A 7,044-nucleotide genomic window follows, 5' to 3' on the forward strand; every position below is an offset into this window, starting at 1 on the left:
AAACAAAAAAAAAAAAAAAAAAAAAAAAAAAGATAAAGGACATAAAGGATAAAATGAAAAGCTCAAAAACAAATAGGAGTCCCATAAGGAAAGAACAAAGATGATGAAAAGGAATTATTCAAACAGAATATGCTGAGAATTAAAACGTTAAGATCTCAAAGTGAAAAAGCATGCAAGTATAAATATAAATATTTATATAAATATAAATAAAAAACGCATTTACCTAAATACATGGAAGGGAAATTGTTGAATATTAAGGGCAAAAAAATCTTAAAAAGATGAGTTAAACAGTAAACTATATAGCTGAAGAGAGAATTATTGATTGGAAGCTTTCACTCAGAACACAGAGGAGCAAAAGATGAAACGTATAAGAAGAAGATAAAAGACATAAAGGATAAAATGAAAAGCTCAAAAACAAATAAGAGTCCCATAAGGAAAGAACAAAGAAGATGATGAAAAGGAATTATTCAAACAGAATATGCTGAGAATTAAAATGTTAAGATCTCAAAGTGAAAAAGCATGCAAGTATAAATATAAATATTTATATAAATATAAATAAAAAACACATTTACCTAAATACATGGAAGGGAAATTGTTGAATATTAAGGGCAAAGAATCTTAAAAAGCAAACCAGAGAAACCAGAGATAAAAGACAGATAAATGAAGACAACAAAAGCAGCAAACTTTTATTCAAAGCAAGATATTAAAAACATCTTCAAAGTGCTGAGAGAGTTAGTATATACCCAGGTAAATTATCATTTAGAGTGAGAGCAAAATAATCATTTTCATCCATACAAAGACTGAGAGTTTATTACCAGGATTCTCACTAAAAGAACTACTAAGAGGCATATTTTAACAACAAAGAAAATAAACCCAAAGGAGTGCAATGTCAAGGAGCAATAAATATAATAAACTGTTACTAGGTAGAATAAAAAAAGAATGACATAACAAAGACAGTCTTTATTTTGAATAATGTGATTAAATATAATAAGAATGTTTCCATGTAAACAATTTGCTATAATTAATATAAATGCTTAACAATTTAATTAATTTTCTATTGTTGGCTATTTAGATTGTTTCCTTTTTTTTTTTTGAGTTGGAGTCTCACTCTGTTGCCTGGCCATTGCAGCCTCGACCTGCTGGGCTCCGGCGATCCTTCCGCCTCAGCATTCCAAGTAGCTAGAACTACAGGCGTGCGCTGCCACGCCCGGCTAATTTTTTGATTTATTGTAGAGATGAGGTCTCGCCAAGTTGCCTAGGCGGGTCTCGAACCCGCGGGCTCAGGCAATCCACTCACCTCAGCCTCCCAAAGCGCAGGATTACAGGCTGAGTCACCGAGCCCGACTCCAATTTTCTATTATTAAACTACAGTGCAACTACCCTACCTTACACATAAATCCATACTGCCACCCCCGATTATTTATTTAAGACAACCAACAAAGACACAACCTGTAGAATGGGAGAAAATATTTGCAAACTATTCATCTGACAAGGGAATAATATCCAGAATATACAAGAAACTCTAACAACTCCACAGCAAAGAAAAAAAAATCAAATAATCCCACTGAAAAGTGGGCAAAGGATCTAAATAGACATTTCTCAAAAGTATAGATGTCTGGCTAGGCATGATAGCTCACACCTGTAATCCCAGCACTTTGGGAGGTGGAGGTGAGAGAACTGCCTGAGCCTAGGGGTTCGAGACCAGCCTGGGCAACTTGGTGAGACCTGTCTTTACAACAAATCAAAAATATTAGCTGGGCATGGTGGCATGTGTCTGTAGTCCCAACAACTTGGAAGGCTAAGGCAGAAGGATCACCTGAGCCCAGCAGGTCAAGGCTAAAATGGCCATGATTGTGCCACTGCACTCCAGACTGGGCGACAAAGTGAAACTTGGAGTTAAAAAAAAGAAAAAAAGAAATACAAATGGCCAACAGGTATATTAAAAAATGCACCTGATCCTACTCCAGGTGAAGTGAGGTTCAACAGGAGGCCTGAAACTTCACCTGTACCAAAACAACTTATGTACGCAATCCTGACTTGTACCCCACAACTTTAAAATTAAATTTTTAAAAAATGCATCACAAATCACTAACCATCAGGGAAATGCAGAAACACAATGAGGTATCATCTCACCCCAGTTAGAATGGCTATTAGCAAAAAGAAAAAATAACAAATGCGGCCAGGTGTGGTGGTTCACACCTGTAATCCCAGCACTTTGGGAGGCTGAGGTGAGAGGATTGCCTGAGCCCAAGGGTTTGAGACCAGCCTGGGCAACACAGTGAGACCTCATCTTTACAATAAATCAGAACAATTAGCTGGGCATGATGGCGCACGCCTGTGGTTCAAGTTACTTGGAAGGCTGAAGTAGAAGGATCACCTGAGAACAGTAGGTTGAGGCAATGGTGGCTGTGAGCATGCCACTGCACTCCAGCCTATGTGACAGAGTGAGACTCCAACTCAGAAAAAAACAAAGAAAAAACTAACAAATGGATGTGGTGTAAAATTTCCCTTATACACTGTTGGTGGGAATGTAAATTGTACAACCATTATGAAAAACAGTATGGCAGTTTCTCAAAAAACTAAAAATAGAACTACCATTCCATCCAGCAATCCCACTCTTGGGTGTTTATCCAAAAGAAAGGAAATCAGTATATCCCAAGGATACCTGCACTGCCATGTTCATTGCAGTACTATAACAAATGCTAAGATATGGAATCAACCTAAGTGCCCATCAATGGATGAATGGATAGAGAAAATATGGTATATATACATAACGGAACACTGTTCAACCTAAAAAGGAATGGAATTCTGTCATTTGCAGCAGCATGGATGGAACTGGAGGTCACTGTGTTAAGTGAAATAAGCCAGGCACAGAAAAATATCACATGTTCTCACTCATATGTGGGAGCACATTCCTGTATTTGCAGCTCCTCAGAACGTTGAGGTGGGAGGATTACTTGAGCCCAGGAGTTCCAGGCCGAACTGGGAAGTTGATCTTATGGAGGTGAGAGTAGAAAGATGGTTATCAGAAGATGGGAAGGGGGTGACAGTCAGATCAAAGGAATAAGTTCTAGCATTCAGTAGCACAGCAATGTGACTACAGTTAATAATAATTTATTGTATATTTCAAAACAGCTAGAAGAGAACATCTGAAATGCTCCCAGCACAAAGAAATGATACATCTTAGAGGAGATGGAGGACCTAAATTCCCTGATTTGATCATTTCTCATTGTAGGAATGTAACAAAATATCGCATGTACCCTATAAATATGTACAATTACTATGTATTGATAATTACTATGTATGATTTGTCTAGTTTTCACTGTTCCCTGTACTATAATAGTTTTCTTTCTTGAATTCCACAAGTGATATTTCCAGATAAAAGTTACACATGATGACTCTGCCTCCCAGCTTTATGTACACAAGGAGAACCTGGGCCATCTCTCAGGGAAGATATTCTGCCTCAAGAACCTCCAAAGTGACCTTTCCAACTCCAGGCATCCTTCTAGCTACTATTTTTTTCCTTCTCTCTACCATTTTCTATTTTTACAAAATTATAACAAAATTCCTATATAAACTAAGAACATAACCATCAAATTATTGCATACATCATAGTGTTATTAAAACTGAAAGTTGTATAGCAGTGGATATGACCACAAAATAGATCAAATGTTTGTAAGTTGTTATAGGAAGGTTCTAATTCAAAATAAAAAATATGGTTTAGAAATGTGATTAAGTAACAAATGAAAATATGTTTTGGCATTTCTTGATATTCCAGTCATACAGATGAAATGTATATCTGACATAATTAAAGCACATGGATTAAAAATACATTTACCTTAAGATCTCAACTGTGTAAAATATGCCTATGAAAAAGATAAGACAAAATTCACCAGAACACCTAATTTTCCAAATTCCAATGGAGTTATTATGTGTAACATTTAAGAAAAATGTAATGATATATTTGGAGTGATGGAACTGTTCTGCCATCACAACAGTGATGGCAGATACACAACCATATGCATTTGTCAAAACCCAAAGATTGCAAACAGTGAATTTTATTGTATATAAATTTTAATAATAACAGGATGTGAGGGAAACTCAAAATGTAATATAAACTATTAAAAAGTATTATAAATAAATAGCATAACAACACTGAAAGAAGTAGGAAAGAAAATAATCTAAGTTACCTTAGAAAACAATTATTTTTAACTGAACCGTAAGGCTAAAGACAAGAACCGCACTGTACTCTGTTTAGTAAATTTGTTTCCCACAGGAGTATAGGTTAGAAATTATAGAATTACTTTATGTGCATATAAGGACTGAAGAAATAAGAAAATATTTTATAGAACATAAGATCCATATATTTTTTTTTTTGAATTGGAGTCTCACTCTGTCACTCAGGCTGGAGTGCAGTGGCATGATCACAGCCACTGCAGCCTCGACGTGCTGGGCTCAGGTGATCTGGCTGCCTCAGCTTTCCAAGTAGCTGGAACCACAGGCATGTTCCACCACACCCAGCTAATTTTTTTATTTTGTAGATACGAGGTCTTGCCAAGTTGTTCAGGCTGGTCTCGAACCCCTGGGCTCAGGCAATCCTCTCTACCTCCTAAAGTGTTGGGATTAGAGGCGTGAGCCACCATACCCAGCAAAACCCATATTTCTTACCACCAGAGAAAGAAGTTACAAATAAGAGACAAAACTAGAATGAAACTTGTGGTGTTAGACTAGAAGTAGAAGTACTGGGATGAACTTTAAAAATAGATAGATAGGTGATAGATAGATATCTTTGTGTATGCATGAGTGGGAATATGTATACACTACTGTCTACTGTGAGACCCCAGAAGCAATGACACCCCAATAGCAATTAACATACCTAGTACCAAGACCTTGGTGTTTAAATGGAAGGAAGGAAGAAAGGAAGGAAGGAAGGAAGGAAGGAAGGAAGGAAGGAAGGAAGGAAGGAAGGAAGGAAACTTCCCTACCTCAGCCTACCTCTAGGCTGAGGTAGGGAAAACAAAAGAACCTAGAGCATCAGATGGTGCAAGAAAGTTTTCAAAAAAGTATGAGAGCATATTGAAAGGCAACAGGAAGTCACCTGAAAAAAACTCCCAATGGTCAAAGCAGGAACAATTTAAGATAAAATAACACAAGACAACAACCAATAAAAAAAAAAAAAATCTGAGTCCATGCTTATGCAATAACTGAGTGCAAATAAATAAATAGGGGAGAATGATAGCTCATTTATACAGAAGAATTCCCATTAATCAATGAAGAAATTAGGGAAATAGAATCACCACTAGAACACTATTGTAATAATTACTGAAGACAAGAGCCACCAGTGGATGCTAAGTTTAGCAAGGAAAAGTTGGAGGAGAAACAGGGTATTTGCACAGCTTAAAAGTTTCCCCCCAATTAATTATAAGGAGGAAAATAGTACCTTTACATTGGAGAATACCAGCAGACACTATCTTACCAAGTGATCAAAATTAACATCACGAGCAGTAAGTCATATCATGGACCCTAATATGATGAACTGAGAATGACACATACATCTTTGTGGTATTGTTAACAAAAACAAATACCCCTGACACTTGACAACTTCTATGTGAGGGACACTCTACAAAATAAATGACCAGGATCCTTCAAAAGTGTAAAGATAATGAAAAATAGGAAAAGACTGAGGAACTGTCACAGATTGGAGGAAACCAAGGACTCAAGACAACTAAATACAAAGTGGGGTTCTTAGATGGAAGCTAAGGACATTGTTGTAAAAAATAAAATCAGAAGAAAGTCCATAGTTCAGTTGATAGTACTGTACTAATATTAACTTTTGCTTTTGTTTATTGTACTATGAAATGAAAAATGATTAAGGGAAGTTACAGAGAACTCTATTACTTTTGAAACTTTTCTGTAATTGTAAAATTATTTCAAAATGAAAAAGTTTTTAAAAATGTATAAGAGAATGTTTCACATAAGACAGGAAAAAACATTTAGAATTCAAAGAATTACAGTCATAGTCACTTGCAGAGAGGGGTGCCAGGACTGTGTCAGATGCTTTGCGAGTTTTATCATTTAGTGCTTACAATTAAGATGAGATGGGTACCATAATACTCATGTTTCCGATGAGGAAAAAGTACTCAGGGGTTAACTAACTTACCTAAGGGGTTAATTTATAAGTGAATAGCCCCAATTCCCAGAAAAAAGCCCCAAACCGTGGCAACCCCTCCTCCCAAAAGTGATGAACACCTTCCATCAGCCCAGACATCCCACATTTCAGCATGTTGGTGGCACCCGATTTCTTCGGCCACGTCGCTTTGTGTTTGTGACTTATGGAAGAGCTACTGGATTTGGAGAGAAAAGTCAAGGCCTTGGGTCCACCGTATGGTTCCTCCCTGAGCTTGAGTTTCCTGAAAGGACGGAGCTGGGTGTGGGATCTTCTGCAAACCACCTCTCGGGCTAGCTGGCAGGGGGCTCCGACCTCTCGCTCCCTGTCCTCCCCTCACTGTCCCCGAGCGTCGCGTCATTCCTCGCAGTGTCACCCACGGCACACCTGGGCCACACATACCAAATGGCCCCACCGCGAACGGATGCGCGGATACGTCCTGGGACCAGCGACACTGACGACCCGCGGCCCACGGTGAGTCTGGGGCGGAACCGGCGCCGGGAACTTTCCCGCTCCGCGACTCCGGGAGGCCGTCCCACCCGCACCGTTCGCGGCCCCTCTACTCCAGCCTCGAACAGCTCCTCCAAAACCGAAACCGAGGGAGGCTCCGCCACTTTTGAAAGGCAAGAGGAATCCTCAGGGCGCGCGCACTTCTGATCTAATGCCCCGCTTCCAGTCCTGCGCCTCTCCTGCTCTCCGGGTGGGTCTGGCCCACCAAGCCAGTTGCGGCCCAAACACCCCGGAGCCTGCCTCCCCAGAGCCCCTTACCTCCCGCCGGGGCGCTCGAGGCCGGTCGTTGCGCAAGGCGCAGGCGCGAGTGCGGCGGGGCGGGGCGGGGCGTCGCGGAGGGGGGCGGGGCGTCGCGGAGGGGGGCGGGG

At 39.7% G+C, this 7,044-nt stretch overlaps 1 protein-coding gene across 1 annotated transcript in view; it reads right to left on the reverse strand.

The window, feature by feature from the left end:
• STX17 (syntaxin 17) overlaps nt 1-6,994 on the reverse strand; it is a 62,418-nt gene extending 55,424 nt beyond the window's left edge. Inside the window, exon 1 of the mRNA XM_008059509.2 lies at nt 6,935-6,994. The gene's annotated coding sequence lies outside the window, so the exon portion shown is untranslated. The remainder of the gene's footprint in view (nt 1-6,934) is intronic.
• Nucleotides 6,995-7,044: the final 50 nt, after the last annotated feature.

Source organism: Carlito syrichta, unplaced genomic scaffold (genome assembly GCF_000164805.1).
Source record: "Carlito syrichta isolate Samal-C Ts95f unplaced genomic scaffold, Tarsius_syrichta-2.0.1 Scaffold304224, whole genome shotgun sequence".
Lineage (NCBI taxonomy): Eukaryota > Metazoa > Chordata > Mammalia > Primates > Tarsiidae > Carlito > Carlito syrichta.